This window comes from Pseudopodoces humilis, chromosome 5 (assembly GCF_049639895.1).
Source record: "Pseudopodoces humilis isolate 2021_Gansu_Grassland_sample_001 chromosome 5, ASM4963989v1, whole genome shotgun sequence".
Lineage (NCBI taxonomy): Eukaryota > Metazoa > Chordata > Aves > Passeriformes > Paridae > Pseudopodoces > Pseudopodoces humilis.
In genome coordinates, this window is record NC_142204.1 from 13,531,516 (window position 1) to 13,547,955 (window position 16,440).

The following is a 16,440-nucleotide window of genomic DNA, read 5'->3' on the forward strand; positions in this document are numbered from 1 at the left end:
AGAACCATGCAAAGGGAGAGTAGGAATGTTCCCATTCCACATTCTAACTGTATTTCTTTCTAGAGCCAACAAAAGTTTCAGAGCTCTCAAGCATTTTTCTTTAAGAAAATTCAGCACAGAAACAGAGGTTCACCTTGAACCAACCACTTCATTTCAAACAATTCAATCATTAGTTGTATTTGCCTTGTATCTTGCTAGTAAAAGGGCATGAAGCAAGCGATACAAATTTAGAAAACTATGTACCAATATTTTAGATTCTGCTTTAAGAAAACAAAGTAATTTTAGCTGCATGCGTCACAAACACAATTCAGAGCAATAGCTTTGAAAGTAGCAGTTGATTCCATTAATTAACTGGAACTTTTTGCATTGGGATGGCACAGGGTAACTGAATCTAATCACTATTAGGGGATTGGTGCTGCTCAGTAAATTTAGAGATGCCAAGCTGAGCAAAAAGAATGTGTTTCATTCAGAGATGCAAAAGCCTTCTGAATTTTGGTGCTTTGTAAACAGCTGCTAAACTGATTGAACGATGCCTGTGAAGTACACAGGGTCAAATGTGGTCAGTACCTCAAAGAGTACCACATTTCAATATTGAAAAAACACTCATGAAAAACATCTCAGTACACTCATATCTGCCTGGCACTTCAAAAAGTGTGCTAAGTATCCACAACAGAGGCACAATTATTCTTTGTCAGTCCCCTCTCCCTAAAAGCTGATGAGAACTATACCATCAAATTCAAAATGGGTAGTAGATTTATTTAAAAAAATAAAAAAAGGTTTCTTGGTTAGAATTAGCATTGACTGAGGTACCAAAGGAAATCAAGAATTAGAAGAAATTCTTAGGTGTTTATTTTACTCACACATTAGTCAATGCCATTAACCTGGAAAGCCATTGGAATGCATTCAGTAAAGCTTCCTTAGCTAAATTTTGTTTCATTAAAGACCCTGCAGCCTGGGTCAAGCACAGACTACATTCCTGATCTATCCAAGTAAGGGAAAACTGAAAGGAAGAGCAAAGGCAGGTGCTTGCTATAGCACAGGACAAAAAGCCCGTTTCCCTGTCCTGATGCACATTAATACTGGTAGCCCACTTTTTTCAGTGACTTCATCCTGTAAAACAGGTGCTTTGTTGACAAGATCATCCCCACCCCTGAATAGAAGGAAGCTGCACCCAAAGCACCAATTCAGATGTTCCAGACAGGAGTCTGGCCTTCCATCCAAGACAAATATGGAGCGTGAGCTGCATTGCTCCTACTTGGGGTTTACCAGTTTGCAATATCTGAGGAGGATTTACTTTAGGATTCAAGGAGAAGGGGGGGTGGGTGGCCCTGAATTAACAAATCTTTGTGGCAAAACCCAGCCTTGCCTTGGCAAGCAAGTGAGGGAGGGAAAGCACTTGGATTCCACACTGTCATATGAAAATCTCATCCTGCAACTGCATTCTCCAGCCACACACAGGCAGATGCAGATTCATTCTCCCTAATGTCCTAAGTAAGGATACAGAAGCTTTTATCTTCTCAGCCTGTACATCTTTAAAGATGGCATGACCGATGAGGAGTGCTTCAGCAAAAGAACCAAGAAAACACATTTATGCTCTGGTTCTCAGACTGAGAAAGTTATAGACATAGAAAAATAAGAAAGATGCTGTCAGGACTAATTTCAAAAATTAGCCTCTATAAGGAAAAAATACAAATAACACTAATAGCTTCCAGTTTCTTGGATTTTTTTTTTTCCTTAAAGTAAAACAGTATAAGCAAAATTGTTGTTATAATTCTTCTCTTGCAGCCCTTGCTCCCTAAGCAGCACAAGCTCATTCCGTGTGTGGGGGTCAACACCTGAAACTGGACTGAACCCTAAACAAAACCAAAATTGGCTTTCTAAATATTCCTGCTTGTTTAACATAAAAGGCAGATAGAAAATTAGCTAAAATTACTTGTCTTTATTAGAGTATAACAATTTCCCCCCTCCCCCAATTACTTCATCATTACTTCCTCTTTCTTTTTTGACCTTCCACTATGATTTCAATCTTTTCAAATGCAAAGATCCAAAGTAGACGTTAAAAAAGTATGTGTGTCCATTGGTCGTTCCCCAAATGTTCCTTTTGACTGTAAATATTTTTTTAAAGAGCAGAATGTTATTTTGCTTATTTAAACATAAAAAGGGCAAACATATTTCTTCTTTGTACCCTCACAAAGGCCAGAGTTTTGCATCTTATTAAGGACCAAAGGTGAAAGCAGCAGTATTTTTGGCAGGCTCCAAGGAACCTCTTTGCAGCAGAGGTGCTCAGCAAAGTTACTCTGCCAGCAGCCAGGCTGCAGCACAAGCTGTGAGCAGCAGCTCCAGTCAGTGCTGTAGGTCAGTGTGTACTCAGACAGGAAAATACTCTATTCCCTGGTTTTGGTGATACAATGCTCATCTCTTTCTCCTGAACTCTGAAAGGGATTTGTTCTTTCTTTTTTCATGTGCCACTACAAAAGTGGCTTACATGTCTGTGAGCAAACACAAACAGTTTCCATGAATGAGATACCCCTTGGGATTAAACGGGGCTTAAAGACACCTAAATGTGAGCCTGAGACTCTGGAATTATGAATGTACCCCAGCTGCCAGAGACAATGCTCACAAAGCTTTCAGCCTGACCTGGGAGCAAACAAGGCAGGTTGTACTCAGATGCCTCTGGAAAAACCAAGTGGAAAGTTCCTTTAGGCCACCCTACAGCAGCATCAGCACCACAGATCCTCATGGAAGAAGCTGGGATAAGAGCTGAAATACATTAACTTAAATATCTACGTATTGGTCAAGCCCACCGGCACATCCATGGCCTGAAATTCTCTGCATTGATCATATGCCATTCATTTCACACTTCTCATCATGACAAAGCCCAAAGCAAGGCTGGGAAGACAAGAGCACACATCATCATTCCTGTCACGAGAAACTAACTTCACTTGCATCTAAGTTACATGCCAGGTATAACCAACCCTTTGGAAGTGCCAGGATTTACCTGCTCAAACTGATTAGCTGGTAAACACATTCTAATCCTCACCTGGATACCTCCATCCTTCCATATATGACTACCATGCCAGCACATGATGAATCTAAAGATTCATCTCAGATTTGTTCTCCTGTAAACTACCATAGCTACATGCCCTCAAATATTGGAGATGACTTTGCACCTAGGGCTCACAGTGACTTTAGTGTGTTTCCTCCTGTTGAAGGAATGGATGAACGTTGCCTGCAAACACTGTTCATTACTGAGAGCTAGAGCAGTCAAGAACTGGTGCAATATAAGAAAGGTAAAAAATTTCCCAATTTCTTTGAAGACTTGCCAGCAAAGTATGACAATTTATAGCATTCCACTTTGTTCTTTTCCCTTTATCACTGGCTCATGGGAGGGGAAAAAAAAACCACAAAACAAACCAAAAACAAGGAGAAAAGAGAGGAAAAATATTTAACAGGCAGAAGAATCCCCTTCTGTATTCCCTTCATCTTACAAGCAACTGCTACCATTTTTCCAGATCTCCTTCTCAAAATCTTCCTGCAATTCAATCTCTTACCTGAAACTATTTCTGAAGATGCTCATTCCTACTACCACAGTCCATCGTAACTTAGTGATTTCCAACCTGTGGTCCAGAAGACTGGGAGATGGATGATGGGCTGGGAATGTGTTGTGCCTAGACAGCAGTCTGGGACTCAGTGGACTTGGGAACCACAGCCTCAATCTCTGTTGCTTATTGTCATTTTGTCCAACTTCAACTTCACTTTTATTTCACAAAGAATAAGCAACTTACAGAACATTATTCCAAGTGTTCTTAACATAATTGTTAAGGATCTGTTTGTTGTTTTCTTTTTCTTTTTTTTTAAAGGAAAAAAAAAACCCAAGAAAAATTTCTCACTGTTACTTGGGCAATTGTGCAGTGAGGTCACCATATTCAGACTACAACTGGGCTAAGATGCTCAAGTGATACAGACTTCATATGATCTCTCCTTCTCTGTTAAATTAAACACAGAGCAGGAGTGTCCATACAATAATTAACCATAAGAGGAACCATCTAATACACTTCAACAAAGTGGTCATTTATACTCTTTGTTCACAAGAAATTTAAGAGACAAATTTATGAAGAACTCCTGTTTTAATAAACCGCGATTCTCTGCCCTTAAGTCACTGTTTCCTAAGACTATCTACCTATGGCTGTGATGGGGAAGGACTAAACAATAAGACTTCAATAGAAATTGTGTATCATCAGGGTTGGTTGGTTTGTTTCTCTCCTCTCCCCCCAGTAAACCTGAATATTAATATTTCCTTTCCTACAGCATTCATGGAAATGGAGCTACATGCTATAACTAACTTCATGAAGTGAAGGAAATGAACTATCAGCAGACAGATTAGTTTAGCAAGAGACATTTTCTTTAGGCACAATAAAACTTGATTTACACAAGTGAAATACGGCAAGTCAGTCAAAGAACAGCCACTCACCAGTTCAACCAGAGCTCTTTAGCACTTTAGTGAAACCAACCAAGCACAAACAAAACCTGATTAAGATGCAAGTTAATTACACCAGAAATTATAAAATTGCTTTCTTTCACCTTATCTTGAAAGTCAGAATTTGCTGTGATGCACTTGACCGCCTTCCAAGACATGCAACAGTAGGATCTGCACCACAAAGCAACCTTACTTCAGAGAACCACGGAATGGTTGGGGTGGAAGGGACCTTAGAAGAGTATCCAATTCCAGCCCCCTATCCCAGCTTGCTCAGAGCCACATCCAACATGGCCTTGGACAATGCCAGGGATCCAGGGAAAGCCACAGCTTCTCTGGGCAACCTGTGACAGGGCCTCAGCACTCTCACAGGGAACAATTCCTTCCTGATATCCAACCTAAACCTGCTCTCTGTCAGTGTGAAGCCATTGCCCCTTGTCCTGTCACTCCAGGCCCTTGCCAAGAGTCTCTCTCCGTCTTTCCTGCGGGCTCCCTTCAGGCACTGCAAGGCCACCATGAGGTCACCCCAAAGCCTTCTCTTCTCCAGGCTGAACAATCCCAATTCTCCTGGCCTTTTAAACTGTCTTGCTAACTCTCACCAAGAGTATTTGCTACTCCAGTGTCTGATAAGGAACAGCCATTACTGCACTAAACAGGAATGTGCTTTAACAGCTGCCTGTTACCTGTCTGTACCAGCCATGGCTGTCATTGCTGAATGACTGCGTCCTACAGAGAATCTCGTATGCAGAATGCAGAATTCCCTTATAGTTCCAGATTTTACAGCTTGTTAAATTATACTTTTAATTACTGTTAAACAGGCTTCATTCTACATATCCAGTTGCTACTGTTTGAAGAAACAGGTACTCCCACTAAATCCTTACCTTGTGATTAAATTTGTTCTCCTTTCCTGCTCTGTGAACACCACAGAGCACAGAACAGAGGAATTGTTAACTTCAAGAAACAGCTGTCTTTAAACAAAGCAGTGCAATGCTTTTGTCTGGGAAGCTACTAATGTAAGCTTTCCTCTTCATACAGGACTCAGCAGGCTAAAAATTAGTGACATTTTAAGTGGAACAATTCTTTCATCATCAGGCTGATATTTGGCTGCCGTTCTGGTTACCTCCCTTATAAGGCACCAACAAGAGGGAAGGGCAGGGAACACATTATGCAACTGTTCATTGTAAAAAGTAATTAAAAGAAATTTTAAGAAATGTCTGTAATAAACACTTTTCTAATATACAAAATACAAAAGGAGCCTGATACCATTGGCCTAAGGTTTGCCATTTCTCTTGAAAGTAAAGATTTTCCTTAGTTTTTATGGGAAAAGTGGAACACTGAAGCCTGTGAACTGCTCCTGCCTTCTCCAGAGTCTGGTTCAAATCTAGCTAATAACCCAAAGAGACAGCTCTGCATGAGTAATAAAGGGGTAATACTGGAACACCTGCATCCTGTCCCCTGCTCTGTGCACACCTGTGATCCATGTAAATTTAAAATATCTAATTCCAAGTTCTGCTTCAAACAAGAATAAGGGGATTCTGCGATGAGGCCATCCACATCTTGGCTGGCTGTTACACACAACAGCCCCCCTGCAGACAAGGAAATATCCTTTGGAATTTACCTATCAGTTCAGCAGTAAGTAGGTTTTTACCAGTAATGTCCTAAAAACACTGAGACTTTCTGCCCAAAGAACAGACTCAAGAGACTCCCAAGTGGCAGTGATCTGGGAGGAAGAGGCCCCATCTATCCTTTGGAGGGCTCTCAGTGATCCCAGAGGAAGTTCATGGCACAGCACAAGCACACCAGAGATGCAGTCTCCCTCTCTGTTGTGTCAGGGGCAGGGATAGGGAGCCTGTACCACCAGCAGAGCCCCCCAAGCACACACAGCTCCCCACCTGTGACAAGCTGCTCCTGCCAAGCCCCTTTCCCTTGTTGCTTCTGCCTTCAGCAGTCATTCAGGGTACTCAGGTGTTTTACTGAAGAGATGACTTTCATTCCCTCCTCATCCCTTGGTTATGGGAATGGAAGTTGTGACTACTGTCCTTGCCATACACTCCTGTGTACAGAAGCTGAGCATCTTTGCAACTCCTATGGTTTGGTGTGACCCAGTATCTTCATTTTAACTGCAACCAACTAATGCACAACTGTGTTTCTCATAAGCATTATTCTACTCCAGTGAATAGAGTAAAAAAGGCCTACAAACAAGTACAACTTTCTGGGAAGGCCAAGTTTTCCAAGTGTTTGTCCGGGGGCTGGTCAGCTGGGTTTTGTTTTCTTACCAGATTTAATTGCTAAAATACCTTGGCACATTTCATAAATGCAGTACTTAATGTGACATTACACACAGTGCTCTCGGAATTGTAAACAGCTTTTTATTACACAGAGTTGAAAAAGGTTTCACAACTTTTCATCTGGTCAAAGATAAGAAAAATAATTTTTGTTTCCCCTTCTGTGGAAGGAAATTTAACACACTCCAATATGCCAAGGTCTTTGCTAAGGCTGGAGCTCCTCTACAGCAAGTCAGTGATCACAGGCTCAAACTCTGGAACATAAGAGGCATAGCTAATATAAGTTGCAATACAACTCTTCCTCTCCCATATAGATTCGAGTTATCCCTTTACTTCCTCCCTCCCATTCATTCTGTCACCTTTGATAAACTCCATCTGTTTGCACAACCTGCACACACTGAACTATTACTTCATCTTGGCTGTTGCGTGTTACTAAAAGGTGAATAGTTGATTCCCTTTTTACTACTTCAGGACATTCTCACTCTTGTGAAATCAAATAAACACAGGCTACCATTTTAACCAACCACTGCTCCTTTTACCAGTAAAAACATAAAGACAACTGTTCCTTAGACAAACAAAATCCCACAGAAGTAGTCTTCCAAATTCTAGGTATCTCTTTTCTTCACATTCTGATCAGTTGTAACTCTCATAAAACCATGGGTCAGCTAACAAATTTACAAGTTTGTAGGTATAAATATTAAAGGAATACAAAACAAACTAAGTTTCAAGTCTACAGTTTAGACCAGAATATAAAATCCAACACCTAAATTACCAAGAAATCAGAAAATCAGATATTTGAAGCATAAAAATTAGTATTTTTTCCTGATCCACTGTTTTCCTTTGCTTTTTTAATCTGTAAAAAGTATTTAATCAGATATCAATGCATGCCTTACAAGATTACCTGATTTCACAAGTAAGGCAGTATTAACTATGACAACTGCCCATTTTAATGCTTCCCATACTGATCAAATTATTAATTAATTAAAAGCTTTTCTTGATAATTTATTTCTTCTCCTAGTTCCTGTTTTATATTGTTAAAAGGAAAATATTCTATTACTTCCCCATGCAAATACAGGAACAGTGAGACTGCCAGAAGTTATTCTGTAGTTTTAAACTGCAGACTTGCAGGATTTTCTGTACCAATCAAATTATAAAGTCTGCTCTGCTGCATTTGACAACCGATTTCTGAGTCTTCAAGACAAGACTCTGCCATCTTAAATACAATTTGCTATTTAAATTCATAACATTAAATAAATAACTCTTCCCTAAGTTCCTACCCCACAACATGAAATTGGCTTACCCCAGTGTAACAAATTTTTGCACAACAAAAGCTGTTATTTTATCACCAGACTTAGAAAAATTCTGCACCAACCCATCTCAAAAATTAGACTCCAGTTATTTATCAAACCCATATTTTCAAGCCACAGCAATGCAATTACCACTAGTGGCAGGTCTGCTCTAAGTGCAGCTATATGTTGAAATGAGCAACAAGAGAAGATTAAATGATTTTGTGGACAATTGTATGTTTGATTTATGTCAACTGCCATTACCCTAAGACACAAAGCCTCTTTCTGGGAGACTAAAAGCGAACCATTTACCATATAATATCAGCTTAGCAGGCTTTGTGCTGATGAATATTGCATTTAGAGAAGCAATTCTTTTCATAGCAATTTCCATATCTACTCTGCATCTCCTGGAATACAAATATCAAAGTTTATCAACTGGCTTCACATTTTAACTAATGCTCAGCTTAAACTTGGTGGGAAGAACATTTTTATTGGAATAAACATGGACTGAGCAAAAACTGAATCTGTAGGGAGAAGATAAGCTTTGAAAGCAAGACAAACCCAGCGGACACACACAGTGACTAAGCTCCTTGTGGTCACCAATCTTGGGATTCAAGAGCCATCCCAAACTACAGCAGTAACCTAAATCATTAAAAAACTCCTGCCCACCATTCAACCTTCAGGGACAAAAAGACAGATGAGCCAAGGGAGGCTACACAGAACTCCTGAGAAAAAACAGGTAAGCAAATCTCAGCCACATGCTCTGTGCATGCACTGAACTCCAGTGTGACATCCCATATTGTTCCTATCCAGGAGAGTCCAACCAGGGAGTCCACTGTGGATCAGACCCTGCCAAGATCAGCACCAAAAAGCTCACACAAGCAGGTCGACAACAGATCATCTGACAGAAATCCAAAATTTCTATTCCCCTGGGAACATTCCCTCACCAAGAGCATAGGCCTGGTCCAAGTCCAGGCCCAATGATGGGCTATGGGTTTGCTGTTTGGATTTTTTTTTAAGACAGACTAACTTTCTGGAAAAAAAAAGGGCTGAAGGAAATACAGTAAGATACCTATCCCCTGTAAATATTTGCTTCTGAATTCTGCTTAGCCAGTGGCTTGGGATTTGTCGTCCCCCGAAACACTTGAGAAATAAATGTTTAGAATTTTTTAAAGCTCTGTTAAGCAAAAGTATTTAAACTGAACATACAGTATGCCATGAAAAACAAATGAGTTCACACAGCTATGCAAATTTATTTGACTTTTTCTATCCAAGAAATTTAAAAAAAAAACAACAGGAAAACATGTCTGCATATGCACAGAAGGTAAAATTGCAGCAGTTCTATTGGATACAGTAACAGATTTCTCACATTCAGTGAGGGTGCCCACTGATCATCACCTCTTAGGTCAGTAGCCTGTGGGCTCCTGTTTGTTTCCGCTCTTCAGAGCAAAATTAAAGCTGACATTTTTTCATTCCTGAGGGATAAGGAATGAAAACAATTTTTCAGATTCCTGTGTATATTCGGGCATCTTTAATGGAGCAGGCACAACAACTTAGCAAGATTTATTAGCCTTATAAACACTCATAAACAAGACCCTTCCGCTTTAAGTGACTTCAAAAAACTGTAATCAAAACACTGAATCAGCACACCTGACAAACCCCAACATCTACAGTCAACCAAAATCTCACTGCCCTCCAAAAAGAAGGTAAAAGCAAAACCAATACATCCCACCAAATATGTTACAGGAAACTTCTCTTATAAACTAAAAATAATCAAACGTCGGCACTGCTTTTGATTCAGAGGCTACAGCAGGCTCATTTATTCCCAGTCCGGATTTTGCAAGAGGAAGCCAGGTACATCAGCGGAGGCACGCGTGTGAACTCTTCTATTCTAACCCAAAGCGTTCCAGATCAAGTCAAAGCAAACAACTGTAAGTTCTTAGCATTTAACTTTTACCTGAGTCAATGAGAACTGTCTAAAGACACAGAGCACAAGCCGGACAGCCAATCCACAGGGGCCTCAAACCCAAACACCTCCGGCTCGGCAGAAGGTTTGGGATTTGCTCCTCCCGCGAGTGGAAACTTGTGAAGGTTGTTTGCTTTTCTAAGCGCATTACGGAGATAATTTCGTCCCTTTATTTATTTATTTCTAAAGAAGGCAGGACACCCTTAAGCCTAGAGCCACACTCTGTAGCACGAGTACAGCCCAGCCCTGACCCTCACGGCGGGGTCTCCGCACAGCCCCGGCCCTGCTCTGTCCCTGCGCCGACACCCCCGGGGGCACCTCCTCCTCCCAGAGGGACAAGTCACCCCGCCAGCAGCCAGACGAGACACCCCAGGGGCTGCGGGAGGAATCACCCGAGCGGCAGGCAGGCGAACTGCCCCGCAGCCCAGAGCCACCCCCGATCGTCCCCGCAGCCGAGGCTGAGGCTGCGCTTCCACAGCCTCCACGGCGATGGCTGCTCCTGCTGCCTCACGGTGCGGGGGGGAGGAAAGAAGGAAGGCAGGGCGAGATTCCCAGTCTCAAGCGGCAGCGTACCAGTGCCGTTTCCGCGGGCAGCGCCGGGGCGGAGGGTGCCCGGTTCCCCTAGGACCCGGCTCGCCTCAGGACTCACCTACCGCCCGGTCCGAGCGCGGCGCCGCCCCCGCGCTAATGGCAGCGGGCGGGCCCGCGGCGGGGCCGATGTTTACCCGCCGGCTCCCGCGAGAGCCGCGCCCCGCCGAGCCCCGCTCCGCCATTGGCCGCGCCCGCCGGAGCGCGCCCCCCGCCCCGCCCAGCCCCGCCCACCCTGCCCAGCCCCGCGTCCCTCTGCAGCGGCGGCCGGGATGGGGCGGGAGGGGAAAGCGGTGCCTCGGCAGTCGGTGCTGCTTCCCCGCTCCAGTGGGGCCATCCCGGAGCGCAAGGCACAGGATTGTGTCCAGACAGCTCTGGAATATCCCCAGCGAGGGAGACTCGCCATCCTCTGCGGACTCGGTCACTGCCCAGCACAGAAGTTCTGCCTCATGTCCAGGTGGAACTTCCTGGGATCAGTCCCTGCCCGTTCCTCTGGTGCCATTGCTGGGCCCCCCGGAGCAGAGCCTGGGCCCTGCTCTGAGCCCTCCCTGCTCACAGGGACACCCAGGGCTGAGGGCCCCTCTCAGCTGGGGCTCCTATCGAGGCTGGACAGCCCCAGCTCCCTCAGCTTTTCCCTGTCAGAGATGCTCCAGGCCCTAAATCATCTCTGCAGCCTCTGCTGGCCCTGCTCCAGGAGCTCCCTGTCCCTCCTGTGCTGAGGAGCCCAGGGCTGGACACAGCTCTCCAGATGTGCCTGGCAGGGCTGGGCAGAATGACTTCCCTCTACCTACAATCCGTGCTCTTCCCAATGCATTCCACGGTCCTGTCTGTCCAGCCCAGCACAAACCTTGGCACTCAGCAAGCTCTGCCAGTCGGGACTCACTGAAGGGCTCGTGGTTGTGACAGGTCTCACAGTCAGGAGTTAAACTGGCCTCAGCTATGCAGAAGGCAAGTCTGTGAGCTCAGATTGGAGGAATGGCAAAGGACAATGATCTGCTTTCATCACGACAGGGAGTGTGTGGAAGTGAGTTCTTTATCTTGATACCATCACTTCACTTGACTCCTCAACTAGATGATGAGGAGGACTTAACTGACAGATTTGATTTATTTTACCTTGTTAGTCTTTATGTAGTGATAAGGAACTTAGGAGTTCTGAGCACTAAAGAGGATTTCTTGCCCAGAGACCTTAAAATTTCAGGATCTACAGGCAGACCCAGAAAATCCCTGGACCTCCCTGAGCACTGTGAACCTACCTGCTGAGACCGGGTTTTGAAAGCATTAGATTTGGTAGATTTGAAATAACAGAAGCCTAGAATTAGCATGCTTTAACTTGGATGAGGTGCAGGAGTGCTCCCTGAAGAGACTGACTGTCCTTTGTGACATCTGAACTCTGGTCCCACGTTTGAAACCAGAGGTAATGAAGTTCTGCACTCACCATCACCATGTTGGAAGCACGGACACATAACCCAGAAAAAGAATTAGCAAGAGGGGAAAGACACTCTACAATAAATAAATTAAACTGGTTATGGATCTAGAAAAGTGGTATTTCACTAAAGCTTTCTTCCCAGAGCAGAAGTCCTTAAAAATCTGTGTCAGTAACAGTGGTCAGTGGGAATGACAGACATCCCTACCCCCCAGCAGGAATGGGGACTGGTTTTGACTGGGCATTTTGGGTGTTTGTGAGTTGCAAGCTTTGATTTCAGTACCTTACTCCTGTCTGCTCCCCAAAGCTCCCACAGGGAAGTCGGGGAAGGCAAAGTCAGTCTCAGAGAGATGATGAGGCCCAGCTGTGACAATGAAAATGGAATGAATATTCACAATGTGACGTTCCAGTTCCTGCCTTGCTGCTGGTGCTCCTCTTGTGGGTCCTGCCAGCGCAGCAGATGGCAAGCACTGAAAGGCTGTTGTGCCAGTGGAAAATTACTGAGTTTTGTTGGTCCTGTGCATGTATGCGGATGTGTGAGGGGGGAAGTGGGGCAAACTCCCATTTATTTAATTATTTCCAAGAGAGAAAGGGAAACAAATGGCTCCCTATGACTACAAAAATTACTAGCTTATAAAGAACCAGTCTCTTGTTTTAGAGGAATGAGGCATGTCTCTTTGCATTTCGAGTTTTCTGTATGATTCCATGTAACTTTCCTCATAAATCATGATTATTAATTTTTCTAAATAAGAGTGTAATTAAAAAGAGAAACAATATATTAATAAAAGCACTGGCTGTTGCTTAACAGACCTATGGAAAAACTAAGTGTTCCAAGTTTCTATTTTTATGTGGCTATGAAAGTATTTATATTAGCGGACATTCCATTGCAAAACACACATGGTTTATTTTAATTTTCTAATTTTAAATACATGTTTTTAACAGAGCTGTACACATAGAAGGTTATCTCACTGCTATAAAAGTCTGATTAATGGGTTCACCACTGTTGCAGTTGAAGTTAGTGGGCCTTGTGAATATTTGAGCTTGTCTGTAGTATTTGAAGGTCTGCACACCTAAAGAAACTTACAACCAAATGCTCATCCTGAAATTAAGCCTGGCAGAGCCAAATCTGCAGTGTCTGAGCAGGCTGATGAAGTTTGTTTGTTATCGGAGAGCTGACAGAAATACCTAAGGTTTTAACCCAAACTGTGACACAGTGTAACCATTGCCAACAGACCAATAAAGTTTTATTTCTATGTATTTCCAGAGCTAGCCTGTAATATAGAAATATAAGCACCTATTTGCCGTGTAGAAGGGCAGCAGCTCTTTAAGCTGCCAGGCATAGGAGTTAGACAAACATTTTGAAACAAAATCTTTGCTCTGAGCATGCAATCTTCTGAAGGCTGTGTGCTGTCCCAGTCCTGCGAGTTGTGATAAGCAGTCCTGCTCCCTCTGCTCCAGCAGCAGCAGCAGTGGCATCCACCCCGGGGCACAGTAATTAAAGGCAAACACAAAAGCCCAAATACCTCTTGTCAAATTCCACCGAACCTCTGAGGCCTTCAAAAAACTTTAGGGGAACGTCCGTGGCAAAGTAAAACAATGTTGTCCTCGTCATTGTAGTTCAAAAGAGGGAGAGCTTGTCAGAGAAAGGACACTTATGTGAGAGTTTGACATTTCTTTCTTTGCAGTCAATTGGTGTAACAAATCCAAATTGCTGTATCAGAGTCATGCTGGAGATGTCTCTTGGAAAGATTCACAGGGGGTTTTAACCATGAAAGCTCCTCAGCAGCAGAAATAACCTAGAAATGTTTAATTCACAAATCGTTTGCATCTAGCTACTTAATCAACATTCAGGAATCAATTCTGACTTTCCTTTCTTACTGTTTTCCTGATATAGTTCAGGTGTATTTCTTAAAAATAAGCCAGGAAAATTCCAGAACACTTAAAATTGGTCAGGAAATAATGCAGAGCTAGGTAAGCATAGTGCAAGCCATTCAGAAATATTCCCACAATTTTTCTACTGGTTTATTATGACCTTTTTAGCTGCTGTTGATACTACTTGTAATCCAAATTTTATTTGTAACTCCCTGATCTGTCTGAATAACAGAAGCGTATGTTTTTTATATTCAACAGGTAGAAGGCCAAGAAAAAAACTGGAATGCTTTAATCTACTTTATGGCACTTTAGCATAGTGCAGTTACACAATTCTGATAAGATTTCACACCTGCTGAGTGCACTCTAGATCTTTAGTTGCTTGATTCCAGTGGGGCACAGTAGTGAATCAAATGTTCAGAAAATGCTGCAGCATAGACAAAAATGTAATTTCTTGATAGTTGAAATGCAAATTTAAAAGGAGGCACATATGGTCGTACTCCATATGCAGTGTTTCACAGTTGAAATAAACAGTTAAGATCTTGGGTCTGCACACTCTTGAAGAATGAGACAACTCAGTAATTAATTGGGTTTACTTCTGCAAGACCATTCAAAGAATTAACATTTGCTCACCCAGTTGTTTTGTGCCATGCTCCATTTTTAGGAAATCATCAATATTTAAAAATACCTAACGACATCAGAATGTCTGCACTGTATTGGTCACATTTTTGTCTTCCTGGTGATCATGGCCTGACATCTAGCGAAAAGGAAGAATGGAAAAAATTTACAAAGGATTCCTTTAAAACCCTCTCACCCTTCACCTATCCCAAGCCTGATGTTGTCTAAATAGTAACTCCAAGGGTTTTGCTCTTCCAAATGCTTTTGCAGTCTATTCATAAAAACCTGGAAACATCTTGTATTACCAACACATGGGAAGCCTGTTGTGTGAAATTCACCTCCTTTTGCTTGTCCTGAACCTGGTTCTGAGAGCATCTTGATGTGAATCCTGATTTTGTTACCAGCATAGACAATGAACTGTCAATCCATGTACATCCTGGCAGTGCTACTTTTTTTTTATATCCTGTTCCTTTTCAGTTTTCTTTATTCCTAGCCTGGAAGCCATTCCATACCCTCTATGTTGCCATGTTGCAATTTCTATTACATTTTTGGAAGGAACCAGAATTTCACTATTCAAAGTGTGGACAAAACATGAATTTAACCAGGGGTATTTAATTTTTGCTTCACCTCTTAATCTAGAGGCAGAACACATCATTTTCTATGTCTCTCAAAACTAGGAAAAAGTTAAATGATGTCAACAAATAAGTAATATTAGTTCAATTTTAAAAATGAGGTGCCTTTTCAGGGTATTTGAAACAGTCCAGCTCTGTTCCATACAGGCAACCACAGAGTGTTCTATATCCACACCCTTTCTGGGAAAGTTCTAGTTTATACTTTCCTGAAAGCCCAGATAACTTTCTTTATATTAATAGCATCTATGTCACAGGGAAACCGTTTCTATTTCCATGTGTGTAGTCTAAGGAACAAAGCAACTCATTCAGCTCTACAAAATCAAGGAAATTGGTATAGTCACCTTACAGACTGTCAACTCATATCCTGAACATCTTAGCAATTCCCAGCAGCCTTTCCAAAACCAGGATTTCGCCAATTTTCAATACCATTGAAATTACTTCTTTCCTATGTGAGTAGTATTATTTTTTTAGCATGAATTTCTGGCTTGGCTGTGACTTTTGCAGGCAATTTGGAACCCACAGCATAGTTCTTCCTGGCATAGAGATACCAGATTCCTCAGGCAGGAGTTAAGGATGTGACAAATTTGATTCATTTTGTAAGCAATTAAAATATTTTTAGCTGAGTTCGCTTAAACAACATCATCTCTTAAAATATTATTCCTGGATTCTCCTTGGAAAAAATCCTTGGTGGACTTGCAAGAGACATATTTAGTACATGATCTTTATTCCACAAACAAAGAAACATGGAAAGTCTGGAACAAAACAGTTAACAAATACATTAATTAATAATAACAACTATTTTTAATTAAGGAAGCTCAGTATTATTCATCCATTAGCACAGTCAGCACTGTCCATTTTTTAAAATTCCAGAGAAAAATGAAGGCGACAATTTTTCCAGTCAATCCCAGGGATACAAAATAATATACTAAACAAAAAATACACGTGTTTTCCAGACAACTTATTTCTTAGTAAATATATTTGATCTGTTCTTACACTGGTTCAGTGGTGATCATATGCTATTTTCTTCTTTGCAAAGATTCTCTGCAGATTCTTTGCTAAATCCGTTGTTTTTTTCATGTTATCCCAAGACATGGGAGATCACTGTGTGTTGCAAGCTTAACCACACAGTCTGTCTTCTTACTCAACTTTTGCTTCCTATATGGTGATCAAGTGCAGCTTTTCTGTCTGACATAAAGCTCTCAAAATAAATTAGGGGAAAAAAGAAACTGGAACAAGATGTAAATAAAATGATGTAACTTGCTGTTACATTCTGTTCCCTGTTTTTCAACCCTAATGCAT

At 42.0% G+C, this 16,440-nt stretch overlaps 1 protein-coding gene across 2 annotated transcripts in view; it reads right to left on the reverse strand.

Moving 5' to 3' along the window:
- The window catches only part of STK38L (serine/threonine kinase 38 like), a 41,937-nt gene extending 31,200 nt beyond the window's left edge, over positions 1-10,737 (reverse strand). The window contains exon 1 of one of the 2 annotated variants that reach the window (XM_014260490.2): positions 10,661-10,737. The gene's annotated coding sequence lies outside the window, so the exon portion shown is untranslated. Of the gene's footprint in view, positions 1-10,584 lie in introns of both variants that reach the window. The other variant, XM_014260491.2, reaches the window with a different exon arrangement.
- Between the last annotated feature and the right edge of the window lie 5,703 nt (positions 10,738-16,440).